This window comes from Natator depressus, chromosome 26, assembly GCF_965152275.1.
Source record: "Natator depressus isolate rNatDep1 chromosome 26, rNatDep2.hap1, whole genome shotgun sequence".
NCBI classification, from domain to species: Eukaryota; Metazoa; Chordata; order Testudines; family Cheloniidae; genus Natator; species Natator depressus.
Window position 1 is genome coordinate 1,263,758 of NC_134259.1, and position 19,803 is coordinate 1,283,560.

The 19,803-nt window shown below is 47.4% G+C and overlaps 1 long non-coding RNA gene across 1 annotated transcript in view; it reads left to right on the forward strand.

Annotated features, from left to right (window-relative positions):
- LOC141978149 (uncharacterized) overlaps positions 1 to 3,995 on the forward strand; it is a 143,056-nt gene extending 139,061 nt beyond the window's left edge. Inside the window, exons 9-10 of the long non-coding RNA XR_012636339.1 lie at positions 579 to 772; positions 3,317 to 3,995. This is a non-coding gene — a long non-coding RNA (uncharacterized LOC141978149). The remainder of the gene's footprint in view (positions 1 to 578; positions 773 to 3,316) is intronic.
- Positions 3,996 to 19,803: the final 15,808 nt, after the last annotated feature.

Sequence of the window (19,803 nt, forward strand, 5' to 3'; positions counted from 1 at the left end):
TGGGTCAGACCAGACCCAACCCCCACCCCCACCCCCCGCCCTTGGGACTGCCACCTGCTGTGCTGAGACTACCCCAAGCCCATTTTCCTTGGTAGCTTGGGACTTCACTACCCTGTCTTGTTGCACTTGCTACAACACTGACCCGGGTCGGAACTGCATCCCCAACGGAAAACAGCTTAGAAAGCGCGCCCAGCTCCCTGTGGGCTCCAAACCCCAATTACTACATTATTAGAGTATTTAAACACTACTCTGAATTCTCTGTGCTCCCCCAGCAATTTACTCAACTACTCTGTCCACCCTCTAAAGCTTTATAACCCAGAGCAAGTAATTTTGTATAATTTGGTTCTGACAACTGTGCACATATAAAGTCAAACAAACACTTACCTGCATTTACTTTAAGCCTAATACAGTAGGAGACTTGTAGTGTTTGTTCTGTACAAAAATAATAAGCGCTGTAAATTGTCTGCTTATGAAACAAAAGTAAATCTCACCCACAGAGGTGTTCCGATAAGCTTCTTTGATAGACTAGACGCCTTCTTGGTCTAGATCGCCCCTGTAGTTACTGTCCTTTGTTCCAGTTTCTTTCAGGCATCTCTTTGGCATCTTCTGAGCCAGCTGAAGACCAAATGGAGGGGTTTCCGGGGCCTTTTAGAATCTCTCTCGTATGCAACGTCATGGCCGCAAGATGGAATCTCTACCTGCCTAGGCAAGTCACAGGGCCTGCAAAAAGCCAAAGCGTTCGCAGAAGACGCCATTGTGCACATATTACTTTGTGAGTACTTCAAGACATATTTGGTCAACAGTTACCTGAATAACCCCTTCACCCTACGCTTGTACGTAGAGAACATACCTGCTTCCTACAGCACAGTCCACTGTTACTTAGGAGCATTATGCTCGTGAGTGTTTGGGAGACACCAATGCATATCTGAGCTTTCCTAGGAACATTCAAACTTTGTTTACCAATAAATTAAAAACCAGCAGGATCTTATTAAAGGGAAAAAGGCAAAATACCACATTTATTGTGAATACAGAAAGAATCATAGTAAGCAGTTAGTTACAGCTATAACATTCCATTTAGTCTCATTGATTCACCCATTCATTCACACACACAGGTTCTGCAAGGTTGTTGTTATCATAGTTACCAGCCTTAGAGTTGCTCATGCCAAGCCACTGGCCAGGTGGCCTGGACATGAGGAGGGAGCAGGGCCTCGTCAGATGCTCATCTGACGCTCCTGGAAGTTGCTTTGCAGAATCAGACCCCAAAGTTCTCACTTTTTAGAGTCTCTTTTTATAGGAATTTCTTCCTAGGCCAGTCTGTGGGAATTGCTTCATCATGCTGCTGCCGAATCAATCGGCAGATGGCACATTCCTGACGGCTCCGTGCTGCCAGATGTTATCTTGTTCTTTGGTTCTCCCATTCTTGAGGCGGCTGGGTGGATTCCAGTCTGCCCTCCGGGGGTCCTCTGGTTATTTCCACTTGACGCCTTCTTCAGCCGATGGACACTGGATTCTTAGGCTGGCACCTCCCTGATCATTCAGTTATTATCCACACCAAGCATCCATCTGCATACATCCTCTATCTCTATTTTAATCACAATTGTTAATACAACAAAAGGGTGGGGAGTCTCTGGGTGCTGTTTCTGTTGTTACAGAGTATTGCTTTGAGTCTCTCTCTGTGTGAATTGCTTTGAGAACAGACTCTGTCTTAGAATGTACTAACGCAGTTAGCAGCTTGCAAGTTTCACACAGAGAGGGAGAGAAACAGTACCAAAAACCAAGAGACCTCTTAATTAGTAATACCCTGGAATTTAAACTATGGGGAATCAAACTCATTTGTGATTTTAATACAGAACTTCTTTTATATGATCCAAGAACTTCATTGAGCTAGCTGGAACATCTAGCATAAAATATCTTTACATGCATATAAATATGACATGATATTTCTATATATTCATCCTAAACATGATGAAACTGTTTGTACGAGTGTGAACATTCATCCTCTTGAGTACGACTGACTGGGAGAAAAAACCACCAAAAAACAATCAAGAATTTGGCTCGCTGCCTGTGAGGTTGCACCCCATAATGCTTTGTTAATGAAAATAGAGATTGCCGTTTATGCCATTTAACTCCCATAACTAAAGTTCCAGTCCACTTAACATGAACTAAAGGACACATCCAAGTTTTAGTAATAGACAATTACATTGTTTCTTGTCCTTACTCCTGCTTTAATAATAAAAATGGTCTACTACTGTGTTTTCCAGAAGAAAAGAGTCTGAACTTTGTTCCTATTAAGAGAGACAGGTATAAAGGGAAGCTCTTCTTGGAGAAAGACGGCAAAGTTTCGCTACTCAGGACTCCTGTACTAGTCTCTCCCCCTCCCGCCCCCAACCACCTCATTCTAACCAACAGTGCATTGCTGAAACGCTTGGAAATTAAAGTCCATTAGTAGCAGAACAAACCCCAAATAATAAAAATGGTGGAATTCACCAACCTTCTAATGGCTACAGTTTTGAATGGGTTTTACTTCTGTACATTGGTACATTAAATATAGAAAACTCAAGGATTTAGGGCTCGGTAATCAAATTTTAGAGGCCCGTTGAAACAAGCTTTGCACATATAAAAACCAAAATTTCCTAAGTACTAATACTTTTTCACCCCAACCAGCAGTAAAAGGCAAGCTTGTGTTACAAACAAATCCAGTCGGTACAACAGGAAAGTGCTTTCTCTCAGGAGTGATTTTTAGTCACTCCCGAGGTGACCATGTATGTGATTGGATTATGCAATTTAAAAAGTAGAGAGACGCTTTTCTAAAGAAAAGAAATCAATTAAAAACAAAACAAACACCCAGCACCTCCCCTCCCTCCCAGGTGGCATTTTATCGTACCAAACAGAAATGATATGTATGTCACAGCTACCGTTAGACAGTCCCCCTTTCAGAGACTTGCAGTACGAATACCCACATGCGTCAGGCTAGAACCACCACAGAGGTATACTGACAGACTCCCTTGGGCGTCGATGCGGTTTTCCTGATTTACACTAGCTGAGGATCGGGCCCGTAGACCCCTGCCCCAAAAGAGCACACTACACATGGGACTATAAAATGACTTTTTGTCATTGCACTCCGCCACAAAGGACGTGCATGAAGAAACAAATGCACTACCTAACAGTTGTGAGAAAGTTCACTGTCCCTACCCCCATCTATAGCCACGTTTTTTTAGTTCAAGGAGATAATTAAAGACTAATTTAGTTCTGGTTATTGTAGGACATGAAGATCAAGTGGGATTTATCAAAGTGTGTTGCTTGCTCATATCTGTAGGTCTCGTGATTTGCCACCCCCCGAAGCTATTGCTCTCGATTTTACATGAAGGGTGCTCTCAGATACCGGTCCCTACTAGACTTCTTCCGCCTAGAAATCAGCTGATGCTCATCTGTTTACAAGGAGGAACTAAAACAATCCACCATTAAGGAGAAAACCTATGGTAATGACTCTCCTCTTAAAACTAAGATCTTAGAGTTTGTCACGATCTGTCTTACTCCAAACTTATGGTTGCGTAACAAGGTAAGACGGACTGAATGTCTACTACACAGTAGTTAAGCATCGTACGGCAGATTTGCGCCACTATGTAAATCCAGGAGGGTGAACGATGTACTTATCGATACATGGGGAGATACCAGAAACTCCAAAGCCATTTAGGAATGGGCACTGCTGCCTGCAGAAGACAGACGTGTGACATTTTGAATCGGAGCGTAGGGAAAAACCACCTCTGACAAGTAATTTTTATTTTGAATGACTACAGGAGCTCTGACTGGGAAACAAAACACACTTGTCCTTAGTCTCAGGCTACAGAACTATTTTCAACTATGCTTAATTTTACATTAGAAATTCAGCCTTCATCCAGCTTTTTTTCCCCCCGTCGTCATAACCCTCCAAGCTCTCCACCTGTCCGTGGCTTACATCGGTTGTCAAGGCAGCGAGGATGCTTGTAAAAGGCTGCTAATAAATCCAGTTTAAAATCATTTAATAAAGTCTGAATAAAAACTCTCGTCTTCCCTTATACAACGGATGTTGGAAGAAAAGACTGAGTAAGACACACCCTCAAGACCACATCACACCTTTTGTTCCTCACATTTCTTTCTGCTTATATACTTAAATTTGGGTACGTGTCTCCTAAAATTGGCCTCCTTTACACACACAGGTAAACGGAGCCATAGATTTATACCTTTTTTGGGGTGCTTTAACCAAACTCATTCTTTTCCCCACTCGTAACCAAAATTTTCAATACAGTGGTGCTCATAACTCCAAGCTTCTGGAGTGACAAAGTGACCGGTCAACGACACACCTCACTGGGAGCCAGAGGTACGCAATTGGGCAGCAGCAGACACACCCCACCGCAAAAAAAATTCCTTTTAAAAAGTAGTCGGTTCAACACAGTGCTATAAAGGGAAAGCAGCATTTTTCATCAGCAGAGTAGAGTTTCAAATGTGTCAATGTTCACTTGTACACCTTTGAAACAACCGCCGTAACGTTTTGACCACAGTTCCGCTAACCTCCATTCCCAAGATGTTCGTAACTCTGGTGATAACACAAGTACAGTAGAACCTCAATTTCCTGGCTGTTAAAAGCCTAGTATGAGGGAGGACAAAAGAGGGGCCTGAACTCACACTGCTTCAGGGAGACCCGCTACCAACTATGAGAGCCCTTCCGGCTCCTGATCCTTTTTGACTCTGAACATTAAGCTAAGAGAAACTGCATCTCGGAGTTACCGTTCGGACCTAAGAGCGCCGTAAGCTTTTTAAAAATTCCAGACCGTGGCCAGCCATTTGAATATTCGGTCTCCCTAAGAGGAAAGGTTACACTATTAATGTATTCCTACCGCTGTTCTTGTTATGGGATACGAAAGCAGCGATCTCACCACGCACGCAAGCTTAGCTTCCATACTTTTAAGAACAAATTCACACCTCCTTACCAAAAACGTTCATTCACTCACGACCCCACACTGTTTCACAGATGCAATTCACTGCTTGCCACTACAATTCTCTCCTCATATGACCCTAATTATAATTAAACATTTATTCACTCTTTAAAGTAAGTAGCTCTTCAGCCTTCCAGTAGAGCCAACCTATTAACATGCAAAACCTATTTGAGTTTACGGAGAGCAGACGTGCATACCAGAAATGTAACGCTGCAGTTGCCAAATTGATTCCTTCGAGCGCTCGCTTCTCTGAAGCAAACCGGGGGAACTTGGTTTGTGCCTGGCGGGAGCAAAGCGAAAGGGTAAGTGACGGGAGAGACAAACGGGCACGTTATTCAGAACGCCAATTAATCTGGTCATTTCCGGCGACTGCAAGGAATCGTCCGAGCCTAGGGCCGTCCGGTGCTATTTCGATATGGACGTGCCCGTTGTTGCTGTACAGGTTAATTGACACCGGTATAAGCCACAAGGAGCTTGGGTAAACTGCAGAAAAGCTTAGCCACCTCCTGCTTCCCGGACGCTGGTCCTGTCAGAAATCTGTGCTCAATGTCTATTCTGTTTTCAGAATCCACGCTGACTTCCCCAAAGAGACTCACTCTGCTCTTGGCTACTTCTGGTCATTAAAGACCCCTTGGTGTTTTTGTAAGAGTAGGGGTGTGTCACCTCTAAGGAAGTAAAGAGTCTATGTGACATTTGCCAACTGTACCAATGCCGATTCTGGTGGGACCCAACCGAGAGTGCCGATTCGGGACAAATTGCTTAAAGCAGAGCTGTTCCAGCCAAAGGCTGGGGTTCCTTTGCACACAAAGGCAAACTGAACCGGCCTAACAGAGAAGGCCTCGGTTTTACCCCACTGGCTAACCGTAAGTCACACAAGCGATTCCCTTAGACGCTCCAGTTTCCCAGTTTCGCCACCAGTGCTGCTCGTTATGGGGATGAATGGTTATGAAAACCAATACCCCGGTCAAAGGGGAAGGAAAAATTTAAACAAAAACAAAAAAAGATTCTCCCGATCCCAAAGGGCCAAGTCCCAGACCCAGGTCGATATACAAATCACGCTCTTCCCAATCCTTTAGAATCTGAAGGTTTTTTCATGAAAGGAAAAAGATATAGATGAGAGCTAGAATTGGTTAAATGGAATCAATGACATGTAGTAATGGCAAAGTTCTTGGTTCAGGCTTGTAGCAGCGATGGAATTAACTGCAGGTTCAAATCAAGTCTCCAGAGTACATCCGCAGCCAGGATGGGTCATTCGGTCCTTTGTTCAGAGCTTCAGTTTGTAGCAAGATTCCCCCAGAGGCAAGAAGCAGGACTGGGATAAAGAAAGCAGAGACCACATGGCAAGAGACTATAAAAGGCTGATGCATCTCCCCCATCTTGTCTTCAAAGACAAGCTATCCAGCGCAAGGCACTGAAAAACTCTTAGCATTCTGTCCATAGGCGGTTCTCTGCATACCTTGCTGAGTCACAACGGTCAACTGTATAGCCCATGGTCCTTAAGGGACATTCATTGGGCCTTAATTTGGCATCAGCACCGCGTAGCCTGCTCGATGGCCCATTGTCTGGGGTGTCACCCAGAAGCATAGCACAACTTTGAAATACAGACAGTATAGAGCCCATACTTATAACTTTACGGGGGGGGGGAAGGGTGTGTGTGTGTGTGTGTGTGTGTGTGTGTGTGTGTGTGTGTGTGTGTGTGTGTGTGTGTGTGTGTGTGTGTGTCATTTTTGTATTTAATCATAACCAGCAAACCATAACCTTGTCTTAGACACCTTACTTGACCCCCTTTATACAAGATTCGGCACCACTACAGGATCTCAGTCGCACTGACAATGATCTATACGGTCCCAGTTCACATCAATAATGTCACACCTACGTTCCCCCTGCAGCTTCCATAGGACGCAAGATTATTCTTATTTCCCCATCCCACACGTTCCGCTGCACATCATTACAAACCTGCACGTCAGCAGTGGATGTGGAAATCCCTACCTAGGATTACACATCAGTAAGCACTGAGGGCTTTGGGATCCTTCACAATGACATAGTACATATAATGGAAGCAGCTGCTATATACTATGATAGGCAACTATAAGACACGGTAGCATTAACAGAAATTATACCATAATCAGCAGTGTGTTAGTGGTACAGTACCTATAGGACGGACAGCATCAGGCAAAACCTGTTATTGTTGCCATACTTGGTCGAACACACACCGTGAGCCTCGCCTTTGCAAAAGAGCCGCGCGGTATCCGTTCCTCACAGGAGATGGAACTCCAGGCTAAAGCCAAAGGCCATTACTATAGTTACATCTGTGTATGATGAAACATCATCTTCTTGGCACCACACTGAAAGTCTATTGCAATATTCTGGAATATCACATTCATCAAGACTTGCTTGGCATACTGTCCCTTGTGGAAGTAATACAAGATAGAGAATTCTTGTTCCTAGAGGAAGGGGTCACTTTCCTGGTTGCTGTAGTTTAACATCCTAACAGGGGTTGCCTTTGGGGACCCCTGCTGTAACGTGGGCCTTACACGGGTGGCTTGTTTCCCAGTGCCATCGTTCAGGATTTGCTGCTTCAGGCCATATGAGGATGAGCTTTGAAAGGCACCCGATGCTAGAGCCAGTGACAAGTGGAGGATAAAGGAGTCTTTGCCTTTTGATAGTTAGGTACAGGCAATACTATGAGCACATTCTGCATGTGTTTTAAAATAAATGGCTAAAGTGTAAACATGCAATAGCGTGAACCAGACTTTAAAGACAATAGAAAAGTCTTTGTTTCAGTCTCCTGAGTAGTGTGCTCCCATTTCTGTTCTGGAATTACCTGAAGAATGTTAGAAAAAAGGCAGGCTCTGCAATTAATAGTGATGGGAATCAGTTTCAGTTTGACTATTTAGCATTATTTGGCTTTTTTATATATATATGAACAGTGAAAGTTTACATAATATTTTGTGATTTTTTTTTTAACCAAACATTCTATTTAATGAAACAACAACAAATACAATATGCTTTTTGGTCTAACCAACACCTGGCTTCAATTTACAATTGGGTTGCCAAGAAGGACCCCTTTGGCAGTCCTACAAGCACGCAATATGATGCCACCTCATCGGTGGTCTCCTGCTGGCCTAGCCTGGAACAAAGCTCTCCTTACAACTTTTTAGTCCATTCATAAAAGTAGAGAAAGCCAAAGGTTATTTATTACTTGTCAATTTCCCAACATGACCAATGCTGTAAAAGGTAGAGCACTGGCTTTTTTTTTTTTTTTTTTTTTTTTTTTTTTTTAAAAGATACATTAGCTCTTTGGAGGAGGTTTTCAGGAAACTGATTTCGCCCTCCTTACAGGGGTATTTGGTTTTAAGTGGGCAAAATTTTAAGAACCCAACACCGCATTTATGGCATTTCCTTTTGTCATACTGCAGGTCTTTAGTCCCGTGATGCCACTCGTGCTCACAGATATGCTTACAGCATGGTAGCAAGAGCAGCAGCATTCAGAACCGATGCACACCGCCGTGCAAAAGACCATGCTCTGCAGATGTTCAGGCAGTGAGCTAATTCAATGTCAACTGTTACTATGGAGACACGCTCGTCTCCAGGGGTAGAGCAGAAATGGCCTTCCGTCGCCGTAAGTTTGATCGGCGCCCCTGCTCTTTACTGTGCCGAACATTAAACCTACACATCTGAGATTTCACATCTTCTGCCAGGCTAAAAACTGGGTAAATTTTCAAAGTTCTTACATTCAGACTCACCCATGCTCCCTTGACATCTGAGGGGGAAAAAAAAGCGCACACCCCTTCCCTTGCATTCAAACAAGGCACTGATGGTACACTAGCATTTTCTCACTGGAACAGCTATTCACGCTAAGGAAATTAAATCAGAAATACATTCAGTGCATTTTATGACAAACCTTGTAACGTAAAAACAACGAGGCGTTCTTAGTCTAAGGTGCCACAACTATTTTCCACTCCATGCATCTAATGAAGTGGATTATAGCCCACAAAAGCTTATGCCCAACTAAAATACAGTAGGCAGGTATAAATATACAGCACATGAAAAGATGGGAGTTGCCTTACCGAGTGTGGGGTCAGCGCTAACAAGGCCAATTCAATCAGCGTGGATGTGGCCCATTTCCAACAGTTGAAAGAAGTGGTGACTATCAGGGGGAAAACACGGTTACTCACCTTTGTAACTGTTCAAGACGCATTGCTCATGTCCACTCCAACTAGGCGGGCACGCGCTGCGTGCACAGAAGTTGGTAAGTTTTTCCCCTAGCGGCATCCATCGGGTTGGCTGTAGAGCCCCCTGGAGCGGCGCCTGGATGATGCTCTATATATGAGCCTGCCAACCCAGTGCCCCCTCAGTTCCTTCTTGCCAGCTACTCTGACAGGAGGAAGGGGGGGGCATGTTTGGAATGCAACACATCCCAAAGAACAAACAGTTACGAAGCTGAGTAACTGTTTTTTCTTCGAGTGCTTGCTCATATCGATTCCAATAAGGTGATTCCGATGAGGTGTCTCCCAAGCCTTACCTAGGCAGTAGGGTCACAGTGAAACAATGTTGACTGCAGGACCGCTCTACTGCAAGCCACGTCGTCTCTCGTGTGCTGGACGATGGCGTAGTGCGAAGCAAAGCTACGCACCGAGGACCGAGTCGCTGCCCTGCAGATTTCTTGGATCGGTACCTGGGCCAGGAATGCCGCCGCCAAGGCCTGGCCCTTTGTGGAGTGTGCAGCGAGAGCTGAGGTCACGACGCAGGCCAGCTCATAGCAAGCACGGATGTGGGACGTGATCCAGGAACAAATCCTTTGAGAGGAGACAGGGAGGCCTTTCATCTGGTCCACCACTGCAATGAAGAGCTGGGTGATTTCCTGAACGGCTTAGGGCAAGGGCCCTGTGGACATCCAGGGAATCCGGCCACTGCTCTCCGGGACCAGCATGAGGTTTAGGGTAAAAAACGGGCAGGAAAACACCTTGGCTGGTGTGAAAGGCCAACCTCGGAGACAAGTCTTGCCAACATAATGGCGACCAGGAAAGCAGTCTTCCAGGAAAGATACAGGAGGGAGCACGTGGCCAGCAGTTCGAACAGGGGTCCCATGAGCTTTAAAAGGGCAAGGTTAAGGTCCCATGCAGGGACAGGTTGCCAGATCTGAGGATAGAGATGGTCCAAGCCCTGGAGAAAGCGACTGGCCATCGGGTTGGTGAAGAGCGAGCAGCCAGACGAGCCCGGGTGGAAGGCTGAGATGGCAGTGAGGTGAACCTCCATGGAGGACATCACCAGGCCTTGCTGTTTCAGGTGCAGGAGGTACTCCAAAATGAGGCTCACCAGCACCCTATGCTGGCGAGGCCACACTGGAGCTACCGGACTCACCATTGCCCCATGCCGGCAGATCTTGAGCACAACCTCGTGCACGAGGGGGAACGGAGGAAAGGTGTAAAGCAGGTAGCCTGTCCAGAGAAGGAGGAACACATCTGTGAGGGAAGCCAGGCTGCAACCTTGGAAGGAGCAGAACGCTGGGCGCTTCTCATTGCTGCGGGCAGCAAACAAGTCAATCTGGGGAAACCCCCACCTGTGGAAGATGAGGTGGATGACATCTGGCCAGAGGGACCACTCCTGTGACTGGAAGGACCTACTGAGGCAGTCCACCAGCATATTCTGGATCCCGGGAAGAAAGGATGCTACCAGGTGAATGGAGCGGGCTATGCAGAACTCCCACAGTTGAATGGCTTCTTGGCACAGGGAGGAATGGGCCCCCCCATTGCTTGTTGATGTAGAACATGGCCATGGTGTTGTGTGGCAGTTCTCATGGACAAACTACACAGGTGCGCCTGGAAGTCTTGACAAGCAAGACACACTGCCATCAGCTCCCTCATGTCGATATGGAGGGAGAGCTCAAATGGAGACCACAGCCCCCGACTCCAAAGGTTTCTCAGATGAGTGCCCTACACCAGAGCTGATGCATCCATGACCAGGGACAAGGCAGGCTGAGGGCTGTGAAAGGGGACTCCCTCGCACACCACCCAGGGATCGAGTCACAAGCAGAGGGATGCGAGGACCCGCTCCGGGATGGTGACCGCTGAATTCAGGCTGTTACAAGCATGGTTCGCCTCAGTCTACCGCCTGGGGTGCAAGGCCTGAAGCCAGAGCCAAGTGCGGTGGGTCACGTACGTACATGAAGCCACGTGGCCGAGGAGACTCTGGCAACCTCTTGCTGTCAAGGTCGGAAAGCTCTGAAGGCCCTGAATGAGGCCCGCGATACCTTGGAAATGAGAGTCCGGAAGGATGGCCCGCACCTGAACGGAGTCCAGGACCACCCTGATGAACTATCCTCTAGGTTGGTACCAGGGTCGACTTTGCTATGTTAAGGAAGAGATCCAGCCAAAGGAACGTATCCCTGACCAGGCAGAGGGGGGACTGCACCCGCTGTCTGGTGCGGCCCCAAAGCAGCCAGTCTTCGAGGTAAGGATATACTTGCACCTGCCGTCGACAGAGGAAGGCGGCCACGACCGACATACGCTTGCTGAACACCCGGGGGGGCCGTGGAAAGGCCAAAGGGAAGGGCCGTGAACCGGTAATGTTTGTGGTTGACCACAAAGCACAGGAAGCACCTGTTTGCCGGATGAATCGCTATGTGGACTCAAAACTCAGGACTTTAAAGGTCAGAAGGGACCATTATGATCATCTAGTCTAACCTCCTGCCCAAGGCAGGCCACAGAATCTCACCCACCCACTCCTGTAACACAGCCCTGACCTATGTCTGAGCTACTGAAGTCCTCAACTCATAGTTTAAAGACTTCAAAATGCAGAGAATCCTCCAGCAAGTGACCCGTGCCCCACGCTGCAGAGGAAGGCGAAAAACCACCAGGGACTCTGCCAATCTGCCCTGGAGGAAAATTCCTTCCCGACCCCAAACATGGCGATCAGCTAAACCCTGAGCATGTGGGCAAGACTCATCAGCCAGACACCCAGGAAAGAATTATCTGTAGTAATTCAGATCCCACCCTATCTAGTGTCCCATCACAGGCCATTGTGCATATTTACTGCTAACAGTCAACGATCAATTAATTGCCAAAATTAGGTGATCGGGCTTAGTCTTGAAGCCAGGATGTGTCGTTTGGCCTCCACTGCTCCCTTTGGAAGGCTATTCCAGAGCTTTACTCCTCTGATGGTTAGAAACCTTCGTCTAATTTCAAGTCTAAACTTCCCGATGGCCAGTTTATATCCATTTGTTCTCGTGTCCCCATTGGTACCGAGCTTAAATAATTCTTCTCCCTCCCTGGTATTTATCCCTCTGATATATTTACAGGGAGCAATCATCTCTCCCCTCAGCCTTCTTTTGGTTAAGCTAAACAAGCCAAGCTCTTTGAGTCTCCTTTCGTAAGACAGGTTTTCCATTCCCCAGATCATCCTAGTAGCCCTTCTCTGTACCTGTTCCAGTTTGAATTCATCCTTCTTAAACATGGGAGACCAGAACTGCACACGCATCCTTCATGTCGAGGGCAACATACCATTCTCCCAAATCCAGGGAAGGTATGATCGTGCTCAGAGACCCTGGAGAACTTCAACTTGACCATGAACTGGTGGAGTCCTCGCAGGTCTAGAATGGGTCTGAGGCCCCCCCTTTGCCTTGGAGAAGAAAGGAAGCATCATGAATAGAATCCCTTGCCCCTTAGGAACCTCCTCCACTACCCCTATGTCATGGAGCGATTGCACATCCTGGATAAGGAGTTGCTCATGATAAGGACGGGGGTAGGAGGGAAGGGAGGAGCAGAACTGGAGAGAATATCCCACTTCTACCGTGCGGAGCTCCCAGCGGTCCGATGTTGTTTGTGACCGAGAATGGTAGAAGTGGGACAAACGATTCATGAAGCACAGGGAAGGATCCGGCATCGCGGCAGGTACACCGTCCTCGAGCCTCCCTTCAAAAGCCTTGTTTGGAGCCCGACAATGGCTCGGTCGGGCCCTGTCCCTGCCCTGACGGACGGTTTGAAGGCTTGCACCTGTTATTTCTGCCCTTTCAGTGGTAGGGGTCCTGTCTAGGGGAGGGCTGATGCTACGGCTGAGGCTTGAAATGCTTGTGCTGGGCAGCTGGTGTGTGCATCCCCATTGACTTCGAAGTTGCCCTAGAGAGTGTTTCGGGCTGTGCAGCTTTGAGTCGGTCTGGGTCTGAGAACAATCTTGCAAGGACTGTTGTACTTCTGGAAGTAACCTGGACTCTTGGAGCCAGGAAATTCTTCTCATTACCACCAAGGAAAGGGACGGGCAGCTGAATTAGCTGAATCAAGGGAGGCCTGTAGGGAAGTCCTTGCTACTGCCTTCCCCTCCTCGACTATGGCGGAAAATTCCACCCTTCATTCTGCTGGAAGGAACTCCTTATACTTAGACATGGAAGTTCAAGAATTTCAGTTGTACCTGCTGAGGATAGCCTGCTGGTTGGCTATCCTCAGCTGGAGGTCCCCTGCGAGAGATCTTTCTGCTGAAGAGGTCCATGTTTTTAGCCTCCGTAGACTTGGGCGCCGGTGCCTGTCGCCCCCGACGCTCCTTTTTGTTTACTGCCGAAACGACCGGGAAGCAAGGGTGCGGGTGCGGGTGCGAGAAGAGGTACTCGTAGCCCTTGGAAGGGACAAACTACTTCCTCTCTATGCCCCTAGTGGTGGGCGGAATGGAGGCTGGACTTTGCCACAGGGTGTTTAGGATGGTCTTTATTACCAGTAGTGGCACCCAGGAGGGACCTTTGGGGCAAGAAGGTCTACCGTAGGGTCCTCTGCCTCGACCGCTTCCTCCGCCTACAGGCCAGTGTTGCAGGCAATGCGACGGAGCAGGTCTTGGTGTGCCCTGCGCTCAATAGGCGGGGGCTCTGAGGCTGACGCCCCTGCTACCGCCTCATTGGGCGAGGAAGATGAGGTGGCAAGTGGTGGTACAGGGCCTCCCAGCCCTCGAGCTGCCTGGGTTGTTCCTGGACTGTACCAGGCTCTACCACTGGTTCAGCAGGGGCGACTGTCCCATGCATTAGCAGCAGGTCCTGACCTGGTTTTGGCCCTGCCTCTGCACTCTGAGGGGGTGGCCTGGAGAGGGCAGCTTCAGCTCCCTGAGGGGCAGGCCTCTAGAAGACTGGGAAGGGCGGTGTCCTGAGATCACAGACCTAGAGCCCCTAGAAGGGGTACCCTGGGCCTGATGGTAAGCTTAGGGGGGGGTCTAAAAACGGCCATTGTGCAGGGGGTTACTACTGTGGCTTCCAGACTGCACATGCATTCCTTTGGCATCTGCCCAACCTGTGTCGACGGCACCGACTCTGGCCATCTAGGAGCCTGGCCTTCCTCAGGTGCAGCAAACCAACTCCTGGCTATCCCGCAGCTCTGAGGAGAGTGCCCTCTGTCTTTTTATGGTGCTTGTGGGGCACCAGGGAAGTAGAGTGGTGCCAGGCTGCTGCTCCTTGTTGCGGTGCCAGGGATCACCGACGCCAAGGGTCTCTCACACTAGAGTCCTTCCTTGGTCCAGAGTTGCGAACCAATGCTGGAGCGCTCCGCCTGATCCTTGGCAGATCCTTGACAAAGCGGGGATTCCGTGAGCAGGCTGCAGCTGCTTCACACGGAAATCCTGCTTTTTTAAAAGCCCTGCAGATTTTTCAGCGCTGGGTCTGATGCACTTCCCCCAGACCCCTCAGGCAAGAGGCATGGGGGTCAGTATTTGGTATGGGCTTGTTACATGCTCTGCAAGACTCACCCCTTCTTGGGCGCCGGGACATGCCGCGAGCCCAAGGTTTTGAGGGGGATAGGGAAATATCCCACTCACAAATGCCTAGACTAACTATATTAACAACTACAAAACAAGAACTAGGTAACTGCGATAAGGCAGCACTTGCGAAGCAAGCAAGTCATGGTTCCAACAGCCATCAAGAAGGAACTGAAGGGGGAGGTCGGGTCGGCAGGGTCATACCTTGAGCACTACAGAGGCGCCAGTCCAGGGGGCTCCCTCGCCGACCCGATGGGAGCTGCTAATGGAAAACCTTTCCGACAACAGTGCACACAGCACACGCCTGATTGGAATCGACGTAAACAAGCACTCTAATATCTGGTATATATTCAGGGGTGACACCATTTTTCTAAGATTAAACAGTTTCATACTAAGGAAAGTTCATTTCTAACACCTTTTTTGGAGAGACAAGGTGGATAAGGCAAGATCTTTTACTAGACCAACTTCTGTTGGAAAGAGACAAGCTTTCGAGCCATACAGAGCACTGCTTCAGCTCACCAACAGCAGTTGGTCCAATGAAAGATGTGACCTCACCCACCTTGTCTCTCCAATATCCTGGGACCAAGAGGGCTACAACTACATACCATAAGGTGTTTATGCAAAGTGGCATGTATCCAGAGATTAAACCGTCTGCAGCATCACTGAAATTCAGCACTGCTCCCACACTCTCCTGTACGAGAACACCCACATGCCATGTGAGTCAGCAGAGTAGCACTTTTACTGGCAGCAGCAACAAAACTAAATAGAGCTTCATGGTACAAAGCCACACGCTTGCACACAGCCCCTGAATTCTGAGCTTATGAACTGAACAGTGCCAAGTTCAACTGGTACAAATAAGAATGTAAGATACTCGCAGTATTCGAACCATAGCTGAAGGCCTAGTCAGACAGTCTGGACTTGCTGGCTGCCAGCAAAAGAAAAAAAAAAAGGCAGAAACAAGAACATGAAATCAATTAGCCAGGTAACAAACCTATTTGTCATTCTCCTGGCTAACTTACTTTGTGATCTGTCCCATGGAAAAAAGTAGTAAATGAGAGAGCTAGGAAACAGAGAGGGGGAAATTGCTGGGGTGGCAGGGAAAAAAAGAGCAAACGGAAAGAGCTAGCTTTCCGACTTCAGTAAATGCAGCTCAGTTGAGGAGTCCGGAGCACAGAAGTTCCAGGATGTTGAAAAGGTGCCTCCTTCACAGCAGTTAGGCAGGAATGCCATGAAGTAGCCCCCAAACCTATGGATGAATAAACCATGGCCGAACAAAAAAAAAGTTAATCTGAATAATGAACGTGAGTCTTAAAACAGTTTAAGAATAATTATCTGCATCCAGGCAGAATGGATATAGAGCACGCTAAACTAACTTGTTCATCTTTGTTCCCAGAATATTGATCATGAGACTATAAAGCCCCAGTTCCTACAGTCAAGTGAATATATGACAATTTCAGCCTTCATTCTTAAAGATGGAACCTTCTAGCCCTCATGGCTGTGCAAAAAGCTACAAAATGTGTCACCAGGGCACCCTAAGAGCTCAAAAAGCAGAAGGCAACTACAAAGAACACATTATCTATTATTCTTAGAAAACCTCAGGATTTTTGGTGAGCCTGACAGGATTATTCAACATTTGGGGTTGGCAATACTATACACTAAAGAGCTCAACTAATTCAGGCTGGATTGCTTCACCATATTACCCAGGTGAGATCCAGCTTCCTCTGTTACATAAAGGAGGTATTAAAGTGTAAGTCTTAACAGGTTCAATTCCATAGTTTAAACATTTAATCTGCTGAATTCCCTTGGGAATATAAATATGGTACCTAAGAGAGACCTAAAAAACCAAACACACACCACCCACCACCTTCTTTGGTATATAAATAACTTAAAAAGGTCAAATAAGATTCAGTTACTTAAAAAACAGTAAGTCTGGAATAGCTTTTTGTCACAGATTTGATTTAGAAAGGGTGTGTCTTAAAAAGATTGACCAAAATGCAATGATAATTTTACACTATAGTGTACAAATGTTTAATAACCCCAAAAGAATATGAAATTTAATATGGATAAGTACGACTGATTTAATGGTTTTAATATTACTATTAAATCTGATGACTTCTGTTAAAGTTCATTTTGTTCCTATTAACATTTAACAGCAGCAAATTTTTGACATTAGTTCCAAATGTCTTGAGTTTTAGTTTTGTTTGAATTGAAAGAGAATACTAGAACTGCAAGCATTTAAAAACCCTCCTCCTTTTAAGAGGTACTTTGTTTTGAATAGAAATATTTAAAAAAAAATACGACTATACAAAACAAAGACCTTCACTTAAAGTAATAATGCCAGAGATCTAAAAATTGATTCCATATACCTCGTGATGCAAATAAGAAAAAACACCCGAAATACTTCACTTACATAGTATAAAGCATAAATCATAGCAATGTATAGTATGTGTGTCCACAGAGGATATATATCAGACATTTGTTACAGACAAAAAACAAACAGGAAAAGGGGTGAAGGCTTGAACTAACCCTTACATTCGCAAGCAGTTGTTGCAGGCTCCCTGGACTCCGACGATCAAAAGTGAGGCAGAACCCAGGAGGTGTCGCTGCAGAGCCCAGGGCGAGCTTGAAACCCACTCCAGAGGGCCAGGACCGTGCCTGGAGCGTCAAAGGGGCCAATGAAACTCGAACCCTAACTGTGGAGGAGGTCCCTCCCCTAAGCCTAAAGGGCCATAATCCCACAAGAACAAAAAAAGAGGAGGACACAACCCTGATTACAGGGAGGTCCCAAAGACCCGCGCAATTAAGACCTGAATTCCCCCCATAAGCGAGAGGGACGTGACCTGAGCCCCAATTACAGAATGGTCACTCTGGCCAGCCTGCAAGAGCAGCATAATGACTAGAGACCAAAACCCTAAGTTACAGGGAGCTCTCAGGGGACCAAGACAGCCCCCTAATCCCACATAAACAAGAAAGAAGTCAGGGAGGTCACACCGAGCAGCCTGTCAAGGGTTCATAGGCCCAAGAGAAAAAGAGGGGAACCATCTGCACTGTGGTTACAGCGCAGTCTCGCTGCTCTAGCTGCCACCGGCTCCTGATCCCCCACTCATGTGACCTGCACCCTTCTTACAGGACGGCCACTCTGACTCAGAAGCCAAAAAGGAGAAGAGTCACAAGAAAGCAAGGAGACACCACTGAACTGCAGTTGCAGGCAGGTCTTGCTGCTCTAGATCCCCAAAGGGTTCACTAACACCACCCCCTCCCCCGTAAGCAAGGGATGGGACCTGCCACCTAATTACAGGGTGGCCACTCAAGGCCAAGTTACTAAAAAGAGCCAGGAGGGCCAGGGACAAGACCCAAACCCTCGAGACGGGGGGGTGGGAGGGGAAAGAAAAAACAACAACAACAAAAAAAAAATCGCTAAACAAGGTGGCTAAGGTACCAAAGGGAAAAAGACCTGAAGCCAAATTACAGGGAGCTCATATCCCCAAGGTATTAAAAAGCTCTAATCTCCCTTTCCACCGAGAACCATGGATGTGACCAGGGCTTGTCTTTACAGGATGGCCACGCTCACAGGCTGGCTTAATGGAGCATAAATACCAAGAGACCTCAATCTTGTTTACAGGGAGGTCCCTCAGACCTAAGGTTCTTGGAAGTCCATCATTCCCCCAGAAGGGAGAGGGGGATGATGCAGGGAGATCACATGGTCTAGAGGAACTTAAGCAAGGGGCCCAAATGCCTTTTCAGCCTTAAGGCACAAGACCAAAACCATCAATTGTGCCACTATCCGGTAAATGGGGGGCATAAAATGGGGGTAAATGGGGGGCATAAAAATCAACAGTTCTTTTTCTAGTTCTGGGAAGAGCTCATTCAAACCAAACAACCAAACCAAAATACAAAAAACAAAAAAAAAAAAACAAAAAAGCTGCAGCGATTTACAAATAAATAATAACCAAAGACCTTCCACACCCACACACATCACGTTCGCTCTCCAGCACAGACATACCAGATGACACAGCACTTCCCAAAGCAGAAAAAGAGCAAACTGGGAAAGGCTATGGGCCCAGTGTATTAAAAAAGGCACAAAAGGTCACCCTGCTCATGACAGAGGAATGAGACCAGAACCCTACTTACAGGGCGCTCAGGCCGACTAGCCAGACAGCACGGTTTACCACTTACAGCTCATAGGGGGAGAGACAAGAACCCTAGACACAGGGTGGGCCATGCTGAATAGCCAGCCATAATTCTACATTACTTGGGTTTTAAAAGGGGAGAGATGTGGAGTTCTAGGGCTGTCACACCGACCAGCCAGCCATAAGTGTCTATGACCTAAAGTAAAAGGAAGGGAGCAACCTGAACCCTTGTTGCAGGGCGGTCATACCAGTTCACCAGCCATAGACGTCTATCACCTAGATGAAAGAAAGGAAAAGACCTGAACCCTAGTTCCAGGTGGTCTGACTTGTCAGACAGCAGGGTCTAAGGGAACAGACCTGGACCCTAGTTACAGGGTGGGCCACGCTGATTAGCCAGCCAGCAGGGTTTAGCACCTGGAGCTCACATGCTGAGAGACAAGAACCCTACTTACAGGGCGGTCACTCGGTCTCAAGGTACTTAAGGGCTCAATATCCTCTGTGAATGAAAATCAAGACCTGAACTCTTGTGAAGCAAGCGGTCTTCCTGGCTGCCTTGCTGGAGCACCACAGTGCCGAGAAAGCCGAAAGGGGAAAGACCAAAACCCAAAAAGTTACAGGCCGGTCACTGGCATCCAGCCTAGTAAGCGAGCCCTAAACCCCACCAGCCACGGGGACGTGAGCCGGACCCCGATTACAGGGAGGTCACCGAGGAGCACGCCAACGGTTCTTAAACCCACCACGGCAAAAGGGGAGACCTGAACTCTACTTACAGGGAGGCTACACTGACCATGGGGATTAAAGAGCTCAACCTCCTCACTGAGTCACAGGGGTGTCACCTGCACCCTTCTTACAGGGTGGTCACTCTCTCCAGCTGGCTAACAGAGCCGAGGGGGAAGAGACCTGCACCCTAGTTATAGGGAGGTCTCACTGCTCAAGGTACTACTGGGTTCAGGCTGGTGCTCTCCCCCCCCCCC